At 43.9% G+C, this 19,022-nt stretch overlaps 1 pseudogene; it reads right to left on the reverse strand.

Annotated features, from left to right (window-relative positions):
- Nucleotides 1-15,227: 15,227 nt before the first annotated feature.
- On the reverse strand, nt 15,228-17,350 carry LOC147688658 (calcipressin-3-like; annotated as a pseudogene).
- Nucleotides 17,351-19,022: the final 1,672 nt, after the last annotated feature.

Below are 19,022 nucleotides of genomic sequence, written 5' to 3' on the forward strand. Positions count from 1 at the left end.
GCAGCGCAGGCAGCGCCGATGGCGCCATAAAGAAGGGCGAACCCCGGCAGAGCGGGGGAGATTACAGGACACTCACCTTGACACGCCGACTCGCAGCAGGAGAAGCCGCCACCGCCGAGAGTCACCCTGCCACAGAGACCCGCGTCGCCGCTCCGGGAACCACAACACCCAGCAGGCCTCGCGGCGGCGCGTTGAGTGACGCGCACAGGCAGCGCCGAGGGCGCCATAAAGAAGGGCGAACCCCGGCAGAGCGGGGGAGATTACAGGACACTCACCTTGACACGCCGACTCGCAGCAGGAGAAGCCGCCACCGCCGAGAGTCACCCTGCCACAGAGACCCGCGCCGCCGCTCCGGGAACCACAACACCCGGCAGGCCTCGCGGCGGCGCGTTGAGTGACGCGCACAGGCAGTGCAGGCAGCGCCGAGGGCGCCATAAAGAAGGGCGAACCCCCGCGTCGCGGGACGCGAGCGGGACGCCCGGGGCTAAGCCCGGGCAAAGGGCGTGCCCTCTGTGGCCCTCAGAGGCCTGAGGAGCCTGGCCTGGGCCAGAAACCCTGCCTGACTCTGACTTCTATCAGCTCATGGACAAACCCTGCCTGACTCTGACTTCTATCAGCTCATGGACAGTGGGACATCAGAACTGTAAGTTGGCTAACCATCCATGTTACTTACTACCGTGAGCCATTAGGTTATTGACATTTCGAGATTGGCAGTGTTATTTGACAATACTTTCTTCTGTTTTACTGTTGGGTATTTATAGGGTCTGTCATGAATTGCCCAGAGACCAGAAGCATGGCAGCTGCAGGAGTAAAGAAGCTGACTGGTATCCTCGATGACTTTATCGTTCGCACCCATGCCTTAATTGATGAAGGGATTATACTCATGGACAGAAGGGTGTCTCAAGATTTAGCCATGGCTAGGCGCTCCTCTTTAGGTCCTATTGCGCAAGCTTGCACTCCTAATAGTGTATCTGTCCCGAACACTCTTGCAATGGTACATAAGGAGGGGGGCTATAACGCTCTATGTTCCCAGGAAGGCCTGGAGGCAACCCCTAATCTCTCTTTGCTAGTGGATAGCGGCCCAGCTGAAAACGAGACTGAAAACCTATCTATAGCTAGCGCTTTAAATCAAAGGGGTATGAAAGAGGGGGCAATTCCTAAACAGAAGACTAATAAGCAAAAGACCATTAAATCCATCATTCGCAAAGGGAAAAAAGCCCATATCAGCAAGAATCAAGATCCAACCAATTTAGATCTGGCGCCCTTGAATGTGAGCAGCAATCCAGTTGCTCATTCTAATGACACTAGGGGAGGGCACCAGGCCAACGTCGGCCTACCATTAAGTCTCCCAGACGAAACTGTTTTAGATAGCAGCTTGGAGGAAATTCTGGAACTAAGTGGTGTAGTAAACAACCAAGTTAGAGGTAGTGAGGACAGTAGTAGCCTGAGCATGGTTAATAATAACATCTTTGAGATGCTAAAAATTCTTCTCAAACCCATCGAGGTTAGGTTACGCTGTTTGGAAACAATACTGAAAAATATACATAAAGATATAAGTGCCCCTAGCTTCAACTTGAATAATAAAGTTCCACAAGTAAAAACTATAACGAACAAGCCACCCGTAGCTGCTAAAAGTGTCCCTACCACTAATCAACCGCCAAAAACTATACCAACACTTAAAACTCCCGCCCCAACTGATAAAGTAGTGTCAGTTCCACAAACTCCTAAACTACAACAGGACAAAGATAACCCAGAAAAAAGGGAGGTGCGTAGAAATATACACTTACCCCCAAAAGCTGCACCGTATGTTGTGGTTCTTACTGGAGTCCCTCAACTAGATGCAAAATCAAACGAAAATAATGGGGGACTTGTAAATAAAATTATCCACTGGCTGAATGATAACTACCCTCTCCCGCGAGCTATCGGAAGTAATATTCTGATGGTTGAAAGGGCTCCATGGATTGGGTATAATAAAAAAAGGGTACACGGCGATTGTGTGGTGATAACATTTGAGAACCCACGCACTGCCGAATATATCACAACGAGGCCCCCAAGAAACCATGGTCTGTCCATTGTGGCCAGGGCACTATCCTATTTTTACCCTGAGGGTGATCACCCGGATAACAGGTGGAGTTGGACTAGGGACAACCGACACCAAGGAGGTAATAATGGTCAGGTTTTTGACAGCAACCATTATAACACACAATGGGGAGGGAGGAATGAAGATGGTTGGAATGTAGTGAAACATAGAGGGAGGCCTCCTTACTTCCATCCACAAAGTTATGACCCAGGATGGTTTGGCAATCTGCAATTTCCTCCGATCTTTCCATGTTATAACCGGTTTGATTGCTTGGAAGCGGTGGATTGACTCCCCAGGACAAAAGAAGAGGTTTCTAAGACAACTAAACCTGTAGACTTGGGGTTGATAAACCTTTTGGGGTGTGAGGAGACACTTGAAATTCGAGTGGTGGACGAGATTACACAAGGGAGTCAGGGTAGACAAGCGGGGGTTATTGCAGAAGCTTTACCCATAGAAGAATATTGCAAGGTGGTCTTTTGGAATGTGGCTGGTTTAAAACAGAAAATTTCCAATCCATCCTGGGATGATGCCATTACTGACGTGGGCATATTAGCTTTACAAGAAACTTGGGCCACCGCACCGATACACCTCAATGGCTATAAAACTTATTTTACCCCTGCGGTGGGGGGCGCACACGGAAGACCCAAGGGAGGATTGACTGTGTATATATCTAACCTGCTAGTTTATGATAAGATCTCCTTTCCCCTGGATCCAGTTACTACCAGAAAATAGTGATAGACACAAGGAAGGGTCCAAAGATTGTTCTTTTTAATTTTTACAATAACTGTTTAAGTAGCATGATTAAGGATGTACTTGTCACTATAACTGCAGACATACAGCATGCATTTGATATAAAAAAAGGGGTGAAGTTATGGTACTATGGGGGGGGGGTGATTTTAATTGTACTCTGTGTAAAAAGGGTCAGAAGGGTATTTGCGGCCTGATGTTGGAACAGGATATTAACCTGACGCATTTTGAACATACCCTACTAGGGGACTCATTAAATTAGATGATTTTTAATTTTGATTTTGGGTTTACAAATGAGCTAGCCCACCACACAATGCCATTTGTTCCAACTTTTGTGGGGCGGGGGGCTTCGTCTATTATTGATTTTAGTTTGTGTACACATAGCTCTGCAGGTAGATTGTTTAGCTCTAGTATTATGGACTTACCATTGAGTGACCACTACCCACAGGTAGTAAAAATGGAGAACCTATTTGCTGCACCCGATCATATAGCAGGTTCTAAGCATATGGTGCAGGATGTGAAGCTAGGTACCCAAAATGGTTATAGCCTTAAATGGAGTAGAGTGGTCCCGGTTGATTTTTTGTCCAAAATACTGAATAAGTGTATGAGTAGGTTTTTGATCTGCTTGAATGAACATGCCAAGAGTAATTAAATCTTAACCGATTTTAATATCATCTCTACCACAATTAAGGAGGTGTTGTGGGTTGCAAGGAAAAACTCCCTAAAGTCTAATAGGAAATGGTTTGACAAGAAGTGCACTAAAGCCTTAACAAATCTTGGACATGCGATTCACAAAAGACCACGGGATGTAACCCTAATTAGAAATTTGAGAAGGGACTATAACATAGTACTGAAGGACAGGAAGGTCTCGATAAAAAGGGAGGCTTGGGACGAATTATGTGCAGCGTCACAATCAAAGGATCCGGCTGCTTTTTGGAGGGTTATTAACACCCCCCTCCTATATGAAAAAAAGGCACGCATGGAAATCGCCGTTCCAGAAGATGAGTGGGTGGCTCACTTTTCCTCCCTTTATAGGGCTGTGGAACCAGTCCTTGATACAGGCCAGGACCCTACGCTGTCAAATTTAGATACATCTAAAGTCTTGGTTGTAACCCTTCCTGAAGTTCTTGCGAGCTTGAAGGCAACTAAGGGGGGTAAGGCGGCTGGACCAGATGGTATACCAGCAGACCTCTATAAGGCCAACACCGAATTATGGGGGCCATTGCTAGTCCAGCTTTTTAATGTTGCGTTGGCAAAAGGTCTAATTCCTACTTGGTTTACATCGATTATAGTCCCAATCTTCAAGAAGGGTGACAGGCAGAATTGCATGTGCTACAGGCCAATTTCTTTATTGGACTCTTCCATAAAAATTCTGGGGAGAGTGGTTTTAGTTAAGTTGCAAAGCTGGGCAGAACACAATGGGGTGTTAAGTGATTTTCAATTTGGGTTCCAAAGGGGTTTAGGGACTATAGAGCAAGGATTGAATCTGTTTATCTTGCAACAGAAGTATATAAGGGTTAAAAAACAACGTCTATACCTCACTTTTGTTGACTTATCGTCAGCTTTTGACTGTGTGTCACACAGTAAATTGTGGACGATTATGGCCGAACTGGGGGTAGACAATGCTATTATATGCTTCTTGAAAGATCTATATTCCGGGGCCACTGCAAGTGTCCGACATGGGAAAGATGGAGAATGCAGTAGACAATTTGGGATTGGTCGGGGTGTACACCAAGGGTGTGTTTTAGCCCCCTTTTTATTTTTGTTATACATAAATGGTTTGGAGAATCGCCTCGTGCAGGAGGGTAGGGACATGCCTATGGTGGGTGGGAGGCCTGTCCCTGCCCTGATGTATGCTGACGATGCTGTTCTGATGGCACGCACCCCAATGGCACTACAAACTTTGGTTACATCTTTTAATAGTTTCATGCTTGGCTTAGACTTGAAAATTAATTGCTCCAAAACCTTGTCTATGTATTGTGGGTCAAGAACAAGCAAGCATCTGAAGCCAATTTTTATGAATTCCAATCCCTTAGAAAAGACCTCCACCTTCCCATATCTGGGAATTTTGTTTCATGAAAGCGGCTCATGGACTACTGCAATTTATGCTAGATCTCTGTTATTTTCCAAAACTATCATGGCCTTACAATGTTTTATGAAAAAATTAGGAAAAAACCCATAAAAAAATTAATTTAATTTAATTGTGGGTTTATATAGCGCTAGGAATCGACTCCCGGAGGAGTATCTCCGCGCTTCAACCGCTGGGGAACCCGTCCTGGCTCACCCTGAGAGATGGTCCCTAATGGGTATCTCTAAGGTGCGACCAAGCATCCCCGGCGGTCTGGGGGGGCCGTTGTGAAGATGAGGCAAGCTAATGCCCAGAGTTGCCAAGTGTGGTCCCTGACTGGAGTAGGCACCGAGGCGAGAATTATCGAGCCCGCTGACCATGGTCCACGACCCTGCCGCGTCGGGAATCGAACCCTGGTCCCGGGCCGTCCTCTGCTTACGGGTCTGCCGCCTCTAACCAGTGAGCCACACCACTCCAAGGAAATTTTAACTATTTATAAGGCGACTTGTTTAGCTGTAGCTACCTATGGATCAGGTTTGTGGGGTTACTCAAATATTAGTTCAATTCAAACTATGGAAAACAAGTTTTTACGTCACATCTTGTCCGTGCCTGAAAGTACTGCGACTAAGATATGCCACGCTGAATTGGGAGTGATTTATGTTACTGATACGATTAAGATTCAGCCAATCCTTCTTTGGCACAGGGTTTGGACAAATGATGAATGTGTGGTTAACCGGGCGATTTCAAAGGACATTTTAGCATTGGACAACATTAATGATTTCAAATGGATATGCTATGTCAGAAACTTCCTCGAAGAATTAAGCTGTCCCCAATACTTTGAGGATCCGTTATCAATGGCATACATATCAAGAAGAGACCTGAAAAATTTGTGCATTGCCTAGCTCAGGGACAAAAGATATTTAGAGGAGGCGAGAAAAAAGACTGTTTCTGCCCATCAGGATATTTTATGTGGAGAGAAATTACAGCCATATTTATCATTGTATATGTCCAACCATGAACGTTTCCTTTTAACCCGGTTTAGACTTAACATTGTTTTTAGGTTATTATCTTTTCCTGTGATGAATTGTTGGTCGAAAGATCTATGTTTTTGTCCATGTGATGATGTGTCCCCACAATCTGATATACATATTTTATTTTTTTGTAAATTTTATACTTTTTTCCGAAAGAAACTTATCATCCCTATTCTTAAAGATTTAAATGTATACAGATGTCACTTAGCGTTTTTAGAGTGCCAGAAAATGGAAACTGTTTTTATGGTAGCCTCACTTGCTGAATTTTTTTAATCAGTTTTTAAGTGTCATAAATCGATTCAAATGAATTAATTTTTACGTTGTATATATATACTTAATTTTGGTGCTTTTTCTTCTGTGTGATTTCATATAATGACTACTTGACCCTTTGTAAATTGTACCTTTTCATGCTACTTTTATGGTTATTTTTTGTTTTTTAACCGAATAAAGTATTTGAATCTGAATCTGAATCTGAGTTGTGTGCAGTTTTTCACATCTGGTAATTAAAGTGTGCAACAATTGGATTTTAATGGGTGTGATGAATTCTCGGACAATCAGGTCCGGTTTGTTACAGGATTGTTTACATGGACCTCTTGTAAAACATCACAAGATATTGGGTCCTGGATTCAATCACTGAAAACTACAGTTCTGCTTGACACTTCAAATGTCTCAGGGTATCACTCTGGTCGGACATTCAGACACTTCCTGCAACATACCATTTATCTTTATTTTTTGTTTTGTTTGATGCCATAGTTGGCTACACCTGTCCATTATCAAAATGTACCTTACAAAGATGCAGATGTCGCAATACATTGTTCTTCCACAGCCTGAACTGTGTATAGTCGCAAAATAGTACATCATCCTAACCATGCTAGTTATATAAAGCAGTGTAGCGGTGAAGTTCCATGCGTAGAGGTGATGAAATAGACATAGCCGAGTAGTGTCTTTGTAAGTTATTTATTAAGTCCATAACATCAGTGATAGCAGCCCCATCAGGAGCAGCCTGCCTGCTGCTCAACCCATCTTCAACTGTCAACACTCACACCAGGCACTCAAATTTTCCATTCATGTCCATCACACCAACATTCCAAACAGAACACTCACTGACTGAGCAGCTAGGAACCAAGTAACAAGGGAACATTATAAACACACCAGGAAGATACCACAAGCAGTAAAGCTGATGTTCTGACTGTGCTTTAATTGTGTGACAAGGTATGGAGTCAAGCATTTATTATGTGGAGAGAGAAGTGAGACGATTGAGGGCAGAACAAGAACGTTCATAGGGGGTGGTTATCATAAACAAGAAATGAGTGGCATCTTTCCTTCTGGTCTGATATTTTTGATGAATGTTGTGTGATGAGAGATAATGACTACCTCTTCCTAAACAATACCTTTTACTTCACAAATAGAAGCAAATTGTGAGGCAATCAAAGATAGATTAACACCCTGATTGCTTAAAAAACATGATGATGAAAAAACCTGTATTTTGGTACTTATTCCATTGTGCTTCACTTTGCCAAGAATTACTTTTGAACTTACGTTGAGCTCAAGGTGTTTACTTTCTGCCTTCATTGTACAATACCTTCAAAGGCAATTTTTCCAAATAAATCACACATTACTGTATTGGAATGTCTGTATCACACATAACATAATGCTATCATATAATAATTCTTAATAAAATGCATTATTGGGACTGCTCAGTGTTTGCCAGAATTAATAGAGTCTTTCATCGTTTAAAGGTCGATACACTTAGAAATTGTACTCTCATGACTGCAGAACTACTCTTGTATATAATAACAGCGTTTATATTGTTTTAAGTCTCACTTTCCTTTGAAAAGCAGACGGGGTGATAGAGTGCTTTATTCTAAGGCTGAAGAACGCAATGTAAATTGGTGTTGAGCAACAGGCAGACTTCTAATGGACAATTCACAATTTCTTATGCACTACTAAAAATATTCTTTACTGTATTTTTTAATTTGCACTTGCCTCAGTGCTGTTAATGAAGAACGTGAGGGAACCATCCCACCACGGCAGTAGATCACCTGCCACAAAGCCTGTAGAGGAAAGTGAGAGGAAGCAGTGCTAAAACAACAACTAGGTTAGCTCTTGCTACAGTGGATTGACTTCAACCATAGGGATTGTTTATGAGTCCCTTGGACAGGATTGACAGCCAGGAGTAAAGTTTTCAATGCCTTGCAATCAATCAATCAATCAATCAATCAGGATTTATAAAGCATGGCTAATCGCCCGGTAGGGTATCCAGGTGCTTGCAAGAAGTCACAATGGAGAGAGCTGAGTATACGGTGACCAGGAAGATGTCCATTTTTAAAAGACCAAGGCCCTCATTATGAGTGGCCCTTAAATTGTGATCCATTCGCAAACACTTTTTTGCAAATATATCACAATTTAAAAGTGGTTCAATGTTTTACGCATCTGGTAATTACCATTCATTAAATTTAGGCATGTCAAACCTCCCAGAAGTTCGCAAGCGGAAAAGCCTGGTGTTCACCAGGATATGCAGATTTGGGGACAGTAATCACAAACATTTGCATGTTATTCCCCAAAGTCTTGGAATATGCTAAGATTATTGCATCAGATAAAATCCAAAAACATTGGTTTCAGATTTTATGCATGCAATAATTATAACATCAAAATACAGGGCCACTCGTAATAGGGCCCTACGAGGAAGCTTCACACCTGTCATCCATGGCTGTTGGTCCACTCCTCCTGGCTCTTTGGGTGTGCAAGAGGAACCATGAGCAATCCAGGTCTAACTGAACCTAAAGCAAATAATACCATCCAAGTATCTCCCAATTTGGGGGTCGATTATGATTGCGGGAAATCCGCATCCTTCGTGCCGGCGGAAGCCACCGCCGGCCCGGAGGATGCGGATTCACCGCTGCGGACCTTCAAAACACCCACTGCCAGATTATGATGGCAGTGGGAGCAGCGGTAGACGACAGGTCCCTCCGCCACTGATCCGCGGGTGTTGGCCACAATTTGGTGGCGGTGTCTGCAAGACACCGCCAGCCAAATTACGATGGGTCTGTAAACATGCTTTTCCGTGGCGCATTTTCTGCCGTGGAAAAGCATGTGGATATTAACTTCTGGGGGGCCCTTGCGGGCCCCCAGGGTGTTGGGGGTAGGGGGTGCACATGGGGGGTACTTATGGTACCCCCCTGCATTTACATGTACAAAGCGGCAGGCACCGCGCGGTGCCTGCCGCTTTGTGCATGCAAATGCAAAGCATGCATATTTAACCTTGCGGCGGGTGCTGCTTAAAGCAGCACCCGCCGCAATGTTAAATATACAGGATGTGACCGCCAGGGTGGCAGTCACATCCTTAACCCAATGGAGGGAACGCCGCTGCCCCTGCGGACGGTCCCTCCACCTCGGGGGAGGCGGTCGGACGCAAGTCCGTCCGGCATCTTAATCGACCACTAAGTAGGCATTAGTGGATGTAGCTCATATGAGAGGTATGTTCCCCACCAACGTCCCTGCCACACCCGAAAATTGAACAATGTTGATAAAAGTCCAGTTTTTATGCTGGGCTTAATATTTTGTGAAATTTTATGTTATTTAAAACTTGTCGAGGGATGCTATGCATTGTACTAATGGTTGTGGATGACACCAAGCGAAAGTGTTCTAGTCATACTGTGCACACTTCACGGTTATGCATGAGGACTAGTAGATGGACATGGGGTCTGCATGAGCCCCATGCCTTGACCAGGGACATCTTCAGGATTTTTGGGCCTTTGTGCTTAACATATTTTGGGGGCCCTTGTTTGGAACAGGTTGGAAGTTATGATCCAATTTCAGCTCTTTCATGCCCTCTTTGGCCAGGTTACTGAGGGTGCACAGGCACACTCGTCCACATTTTAAATGTGTTTGAATTTAATATTCAGGGATAGTGATTTGTGTTTTCAATATATTATCACAGCAGAGACTCATTAATATTACTACAAATGTTGTCTATACCACTCTCTCATTTCTCATATATGAGATTCCTTTTTGATCTAAAACAACCTTTTTTATGGATATTGCATGAATTATAAACACAACATTTTCTCTGCAAAATGTTTGTAATAGACTGTTACACATCACTCAAATTAAAAACGAATTAAGGTCGTCAGGGCAAGACTCCCTGCAGAACAGAGCTCAGGGGGCCCGCTGAAAGGTTTGAACTGGGGTGGCATGGTGAGCAAAAGAACAATGGATGTAACTCGGATCTCTTGACTGGGGGTGAATGTATGATTTATTCAGCATTCCGTCCATCATTTGTTTGCGTAGCAGGTTAGCCCACCTTGCCCATGCCTTAAAACGTCTCTGGCATTGACCAGTAACCAGGCACGTTGTTGCCCCTGTGCTAGTATGTGCGTGTGAGAAGCAGTTTCAGAGAGTAGTAGTTGTATTCTTTATTGTTTGATTAATAATAATCATTACAACCACATATCGAAAAACATGTATCATTTGAAAACATGAGTGCGGCAGTAGTTAAAATACAGTATTCATAAAAAGCTGGAATAACCGTTTTTGCGACATTACTATAAGCTGAGTTGAGGTGCAAAGTGCATTTTACAGTGTTCCTTGTCGGTGCCAGCTAAAGCATTTCGTATGTGAGAATTGAGGTGATTGTAACCCTGGCCTTGATCAACCCCACTCCATTCATTAGTTGGCGTTGTTAGGACATTACACAATCCTATGTCATGTGCAAAACCGCAGCAGGGCAAGTTGCAGGTTGTAGGTTGCATCTGCAATGTAAAATATCTGATGGAAATTCTGCATTCTTGATAATTCAGTCAAGTGTGAGGTTGTTTTATGCATGTCAAATTCCTATATTAACAATTACAAATGAAATGAAGACTTTGGTACAAATTGTAAGTTGGGTTAAGCCTGCAATGTAAAATATTTTGTATCCTTTTACAGTCTTTAAGATTCTTCTCGACAGAGACTTAGGGGCATATTACCAACAACTAGCGATAATTTTTGTCTCTAACTTGTTTAGAGACAAAAATTATCGCCGCACATCGCCGATTTTTATCGCAGATAAACCTTGCTATTAGCAAGGTTTATCGCTAATGCGATAAAAAACGGCCGAAATGCATGAATATCGCTGAAAAGTCAGCGATATTCATGCATTATCGAGCAAATGCTCTTAGCCATGTTATCCACCTCCCATTGGATAACATGGCTAAAAACTGCTCAGGGCAGGTGTTAGCTTTTGGAGATATTCGCGCTTAGCGCGAATATCTCCAAAAGTTGGTAATAGGAGATAGCGATGTTAGGAACTGTTTCCAGTCGCTAACATCTTGGCACGCCCACTTTGCATATCATTAGTGATAAATATCACTGACATGCAAAGTGGGGCCCAAGTTGGTCGCTATCTCCTATTAGCTGTCACTAACTGGTGTTAGCGACAGCTTGGTAATAGGGAGATAATTTTATCTCCGCTTTCTTGGCTTTTAAAGCCAAAAAAGCGGAGATAAACCCCCTTGATAATATGCCCCCGAGTTACGGTGGTTGGACCCTTAAAACCTCTGGTGCTGTTAACTGAGCCAACAGTTGCCGATTCCTTCCTGTTTGCCTTTAGTTGTTAGTCTTTGATCAATTGTTCTCAGGAATATAACCACTCAGCAGCTCAGTTGTGCGTCTTCTGTGGAGAAGCTAGTGATTACCGCTTGCCTACTGGTGCATTTTCCTTTGTCATTGAAGAGTGACCTCAACATTGTCCTCCGCTCTTGCGTCAGTTCTTTGCACATGCATATCAAGTGGATAATGTTGTCTCTCTCCTCTCCACATAACCAGAACTGTAATGAAACGGGGCGCTTCCATGGTGGAAGATGGAGAGCTGAAGGTAGAATGCCAAGATGATACCGCAGATATTCCTCCTTGATATTCTTGTAGAAGCCAATACCCAAGTACCCTTGGGGAATAGACTTTATCTAGTTGTGTTGTGAACCATCCATGTGCCCTTGTAGCTAGTGCTGCCTTGTCCATCAGCAGGGAGACCCCGTTAACATATTTGTTCACTAGTTTTTTAAAATGTTCGTGTGTCCCTGAGATCTCCCAGAGGTCTTGCAAACCGAACTGTGCTAGGGCATCCTCCAAGTAGGTTCTGGCAGCGCACTTTGTCTTAGATGACAGTTCTAGCCATAAGTGGGCACTTAGCGTCCCAGGGTCATCTTTTCTGATTTTGTGCCAGCATTTGTCGGATGATCCCTTGCGGGCCAGCCCTTGCCTGTGGATGTCAAATTCAAGTCTTAAATGGGCTGGGGATGTGTAAATTGGCAGATTAAAAATAACTTACAGAACTTTAGTTAGTACTGTCTATATTGGTTGCATCTCTTCCTCTCATGGCCTTGCTCCCATAAGTGACAGCCGGTATGAGTTTTGCCTGCATCACTTGGATCAGCGATGAAAGTCTTGTGCTGGCAATCTTGTTTTTTATGTTTTTCAGGGACACTGCAGTCAGTATTATTTTTCTTTGTATAGCCTCCTTTTGGGCAGCAAATGATCCTTTGTTACCTATGATAATTCCTTGGTATTTGTATTCTAAGACAACTTCCAGTGGTTGTTTCACCAGATACCATTTATTTGTTCTATTTCCCCTTTGCTAATTTAAACTCAGGGCTTTAGATTTGTCCAGATTTGTAGTCATCGTGTTCACTTCTGACAAGCTTTGTGTTTCATCTAGCAGATGTTGAAGGCCAACTGCGGTACGACTGATGAGTATGAGATGGAAGTATTGATTCTTGCACTATGTATATGTCCTTGTGTGCTTACTGCTTTAAATCATGTGTTTACTGTTTTAACCATCTTCATATTTATGAATGTATGACTTTTTAATGTATATTCGTGCTGGTATTTTATTCTGTACTTTTATGGATGTCCTTTTATCTGAATAAAGAATTGATTGATTGAATGATGCAGTGCTAAATCATGAGCTTCCAATGTGTGTTCTTCATTCGTTGTGCCCAGCATATGCAGATTCAAATTTCCTGTAATTATAATGAACTAGCAGCCCGTCCCGACGTTGTCCGGGTATGAATTGCTGCCGGCCAGTAGTATATTGTTTTTGTAGGATTTCGTTTTGATAGCATTTCTTATCTGTGACAGGCCTGTGAAACGCTCCGATTCACAGTGCGCTGCTTATGCACTTAAGAGTGCACGTTCAGTAGTGTGTGAACTCGAGTTTCCCTACTTTATTTTTCCTTGCAATTTCTATAGCGCGAACTCGAAAACATTGCATGAGCACAATTTACATTACAGAAGAACACATTCATTTGTGGTAGGCACGGGGAGACAAAGCGATTTGCCTGGAATCACAGGATGTTGAGCTGATGCCGAGATTTGAACGTAGCTCCCCAGCTCTAATGTTCGCTATTCTAGAACTTGTGGAGGGAGGTGTGTCTAAAAGTGTATGTCGGTGTTGGCCATCAATGAGAGAGACCTGTGCATTTTTCAAATGGGTGGTGAAAAAATATGAATATGTTGCTGGAGATGTGGGCTGCCGTGCCACCAATGTACTTACCGGGGGAGGGTAAACACCCATTATTCTGCAACTTTCTTTCCGCATACCATCACTCTGCATACTTTCATTACGAAAGTACCATGACTCCGTAATGCCATTATAACGCATGGCATTACATTTTATATGCTTTTACTATGCATACATTTACAACGAAATTCGTTGTAAATGCATGAATGGTAAAAGCATGTTTTTTTAATGTTTGGATAAGGTAAGTATGGGTATAGGGGTATATGTTTTGGGGTACTGAGGTATATGTTTTGGGGTGTTTGGGTATTTTAAGGGTTCAGATATAGTTTTGGGTTATGGGGTACAGGGGTAGTTTTAGGGTTTAGGGAAAGGTGTGTGTTTTGGGGTACAGGGGTATTTTTAGGGTTCAGGGCTAGGTTTTGGGGTTTGGGGTACAGGGGTATTTTAAAGGTTCAGGGCTAGGGTTGGGGTACAGTGGTATTTTAGGGTTCAGGGGTAGGTTTGGGTTTTGGGGTACAGGGTTACTTTTAGGGTTCAGGGCTAGGTTTGGGTTTTGGGGTATAGGCTTATTGTTAGGGTTCAGGGGTTGGTTTGGGTTTTGGGGTACAGGGATATTTTAAGAGTTCAGGGCTAGGTTTGCGTTTTGGGGTACAGGGGTATTTTAGGGTTCAGGGGTAGGTTTGGGTTTTGGGGTACAGTGGTATTTTTAGGGTTCAGGGCTAGGTTTGGGTTTTGGGGTACAGGGGTATTTTTTGGCTTCAGGGTACGTTTGGGTTTTGAGGTACAGGGATATTTATATGGTTCAGGGCTAGGTTTGGGTTTTGGGGTACAGGGGTACAGGGGTATTTTTAGGGTTTAGGGATAGGTTTGGGTTTTGGGGTACAGGGTATATTTATAGGGTTAAGATGGGTAAGTGTTTAAGGGTGTTGGGGTATTTTAAGGAGTAAGGCTGGGTTATGATTATGGGGTGCAGGGGTATTTAAAGGGAGCAGGGTGGGATAAGCACACAATATTAGACATGGCATGAAGGGCGGAACGTACCACATGCCCCCCCCGCATTTGTCACGCCCCCAGCACACGCCCACAGCACAACGCAGACACGTCCACAAGGGACTACTCTGCTGGCACGGTTCTTTTACCTTTTAAATGTATATGGTGGGCGTCTGCATAGTCTATGTCCTTCTGCTGCAACTGCCCTTTCCAACGCTGTATTGGGTGTTGTGTTTGGTGCTGTGGTTCATGAGATTACCCGCCTCAAAGGTTTGGGCTCTCTCTTTATTATATTAGTATAGATTGAAGTTCACTCTTCCATTAAGATTCTAGTTAGTTCCCCTTCTAAGTGTTTAATTTCCCTGGCCTTGTTTCATGGAGGAAGCTATAAATGTAGTATTAGTAGTTGAAACGGTTCGGATGGCTCTTGTATCATCAGTTTTAGAGGGTTTTTTCTTTGCTAAAATTGACGGACACTTTTAAATTGTTTAGGGCTTTTTCTGTAACTTAAAGTGCAGAATGTTAGGAGTTAAAACTAACAGTAACACTTTAATACAAAAGGTAAGTGCAATGAAAAACCAAAGAGTAGATGAGGACATTTAGACGAGGGTAGAGATGTCACGTGAACAATGAATGTCCAAGAATCAATCACATAGACAGCATTTACAGTACATCTGGTATTTTCCCTACAGAAACTTCCAATATGTATAGTAGGTGCAAATACACTTAGAATTAATCTTTTGTGGTGTTGATTGCATCAAAACTCTACTACGCTCTACTATCGCCTACTTAAGATCTTGTAGACAGATTTGGCTACTTTGCTAGCATAAAGGGCTCAGTTGGGCGCTTAATATGAACAATGTTTTGTTTTGGACATTTCATCTCATCCTCGTCCTCTTCAGTTTCACACTCGCAAATATGGACGACAACACTGGGCATGGACTCGGTTCCTGTGCGAAGTTCATACTTCCCTCCTGGCCCCATTTTGAACACTGCATGCAGTAAGTCATAGTTGAGAACAGGCATTGCATCGTCACCCTGCCTCCATCCAACTGGAGGGGACACAGGGGGAGAGATCAGGAACTGCTTGACGGGCTGTGGAGGGAACAGGAATGCCTTCTCACCCTCCTCATTCAACACAATTCGACGCCAAAAGAAGGAGTTGAAGGCTACCGCCAATTCAGGGGACTGTAACAGGATTCAAACTTTTTTCTAAATAAGGCCAAGGACATTTTAACTGACCTAAGTAACACCCATATCAGTCCCTGCCCCATGATAGTGAAAGAACCACAGATCGCTCTGGGCGAGAAGCTCTCTATATTTTCAACACTAGACCTAGACTCTCTATCTCAAATTATGGTCAGAGTTAAGTCTGGGTCACCAGAGGACCCTTGTCCACTAGGGTGTTAAATATGATTCTCCCAGTGATGGGGAGGGATCGGCTCTCCTTGATTAATCAATCCCTGACAACTGGGAAGGTCCCACTCAGTATCAAGGAAGCTATGGTAAACACGTTGTTGAAGAAAACGGGGGCAGACGTCAAAAACTTGAAGAAGTATCGACCTATACTAGGCTCCCTTTCCTGGCCAAAGTAGTGGAACCATTATGGCCAGAGATAAGTCTGGGTCACCAGAGGACCCTTGTCCACTAGAGTGATTAATATGATTCTCCCAGTGATGGGGAGGGATCTGCTCTCCTTGATTAAGCAATCCCTGACAAATGGGAAGGATCCCCTCGGTCTCAAGGAAGCTATGGTAAACCTGTTGTTGAAGAAAACGGGGGCAGATGTCAACAACTTGAAGAACTATCGACCTACATCTAGGCTCCCTTTCCTGGCCAAAGTAGTGGAACAACGTGTGCTTAGAACCCTCTCCCCATTCATAGAGGAACACCAGTTGCTTCAGGTGCTGCAGAACGGGTTTTTGGGCCCACCACAGTACAGTGTTGGTGATGCTCTCTGTGTTGGATAAACTCAGGCTTGCAGCAGACAAGAAGAAGCCTTCTGCCTTGATCCTGCTAGACATAACAGCCATGTTTGACACGGTGAACCATGTCCAACTGCTGGCTCGTATTCAGAAGTTGAGAAACTTTGGGGTGGCGTATCAATGGATTTCCTCCTTCTTGGATGGATCGGACACAAAGGGTTCAGCTAGGGGGCTGTGTGTCCAGTAAAGGTGCACTTCCTTCCGGAGTTCCGCAGGGTTTTGCACTGTCCCCACTTCTTCTTAACATCTACCTCCAGCCACTGGTGGCAGCCTTGGCATAAATGGACTGTTGAGTGGACTGCCCATGGTTTGAAAAAGCCACCATGGCCGGACGAGCTTTCTCAGTTCTGATCCCCCAAATGTGGACAAGTTGCCGGAAAGTCTGCGTAGGGAAGCCTCTCTCCTTCCATTCAGGAAAAAACAAAAGACTTTGTTGTTCACATACGCTTGGAGACAAGATGTGCTCTGACCGGGTAGGCGCCCTGATAGTTAACTGCTGGTAGGGTTTTGACATTCTATCATAAGTGTTAAGAGACCGTTGGTGATTATGCGCTACACAAATGCCACTTAACATTAACATTAACACCTGCATCTGTGCAAAGTACAGCTTCAGTTTTCTTGCCATTGAAGTCCGACTCGTGCAGCTCTATCTGTGCTCTGACTGCAGCTTCGGGGTTTGCTGAAGTTCATCCATACTCTCCGGAAGTTTTTAAACAACAGGAATGTGACATGGGTGTCATACATGGTGAAAAGTGCCTCAAATCTTTCTCTTTGATCCTCTACCTCGAAGATAGATTTGTGGACACTGCAAGAAAAGTACAATGTGGGCAGGTCACTTGGATCTATCATTTCTGCCAGATCATCATCATTCTGCCCAAAGACCATCTCTTCCTCCTCCTCCTCTTAGTCGCTGCTGTACAGGTCAGACGACTACATGCTGTCTCGGCGCATTGTGCACCGATCACCGAAGAACAAGACCGGTGCAGGGGCTGGGGTGCAGGCTGGCCCTGCAGTGATGGAGAAGAGCTCAGGCTGCTACAAGTTGGTGCACACAGTGAACAGGTCACCCCCTGCGGCGCAGGCGCCCCCAATGCCAGCCTGGGCCCCTGACCATAAATCAGTTTTAGAGCTTGCATTTCATTAGGCAATGCTAACTGAATTGATAGCTCTTTAACTGTGTGTATGTTCTTAATAGAGGTATAAGTTGCTAATCCTACCTTGGAATGACCAAATGTGGCTGTTTTGACTGCTGGTAAATGATGTAACTTGAAACCCTGTAGATGAGTTGGCTGGTCCAACCAGGTTTCTTGTAAAATAATAAGATCAAACGTGTGGAAATATTGAACTAAGTTGGTATCTCCTATCTTATTCCCCAGCTCATGTATATTCCAGGAGCAAAGCCTCAAAATAGTTTTTTTGCTGAAGTCTTCTTAGATTGTCAGAGGTCTTTGCTTCGGTTGTTTATAATCCTGGCTAGCCAGCCCCAGTCTTGAGGTACAGTATGTGCTGCTGCTTTTGCTCCTGAACCTGTTTGTGTTGTTTCCTCTGAATGGTTTGGGGTTGTACTGCGTGCTCCCCTTAACACAGAGAATATATTTTGCTCAAAGCTTTCATGTCTAGAATCAGAGCGATCATTGGGTCTGGCCAACAGGGGTTGGTTCTGGGTATTTTGGTTGGCAGTGTTGTATTCATTTGATTAGCCAGGCATTTAGCTTTTCATATTTGCTTAGTATCCTTTTGGCTATCTCTGTTGGAGCCCAGACTGATTTGGTAGCCTCATTCCCCAAGCAATTATTTGGTTCCTCAAATTCGATTGATTCCAAATCACTTGACCTTAGATCCTCCAAGCTTCTGATTGCTGTTAAAAGTCATAGGATGTTCCTTCTATGTAAGATATCCCCTCTACCTTTGGACTTATATTCTGGATAGAACAAGGAGGTGCACGTATCTATTTGTATCTGCGACCCCCTGAAGGTTAGTGCTTGTTGCACCCTTTCTCTAGGTTCTTGAGGAGACTCTGAGCTTAAGTCTATCAAATCTTAATCTTTCTCTGTAACTGGTCCTTGATCTTGCTGGATGAGATTGGTTCCATCCCCCAAGTTTCTTTTTATAGTCTAGTATCTGTGCATTTTGTTGCTTGAGGGGATTCTCCCACCCTGTTCTCTGCTCTCTCAGATTGGGGAAGCGCTAGACCGGAGAGTGCTGCGGCTCGATCTTGCCCTGTAGCTGACCCTAGATCTAGCTGGATAATTGATTCTTTCCCCCAGGTTTCATCTGGTGCTCTTATGTTAGCCCTTTTAGTTTCTTGTGTGGATGGTTCCTCCCTATGTTCTTCTCTTTCGTCTGGGAGCATTTGGATAAGGTCCACATCTTTGTCAGCCTTAATTGACTTAGCCTCTAATGCCCCCAGTTGTTGATCTGCTGCCGATTGAGCTGTTATGCAGCTGTTAAAATATGTAGCTATGTCGGTCTTCTATTTCTGCCTTCCTTGTTGTTTAGAGTCAGGGGGGTCAGTAATCCTGGTGTCACCCTGAGTTGCTGAGGTTGCTCCACCCGTGGTCGCCATCCTCAGAGACTGGAGATTCGGCGGCTCTTCGTATTTTCTGTTATCTAAATTGGTCAG

The sequence above is a fragment of the Lissotriton vulgaris genome, chromosome 10 (assembly GCF_964263255.1).
Source record: "Lissotriton vulgaris chromosome 10, aLisVul1.2, whole genome shotgun sequence".
NCBI classification, from domain to species: Eukaryota; Metazoa; Chordata; class Amphibia; order Caudata; family Salamandridae; genus Lissotriton; species Lissotriton vulgaris.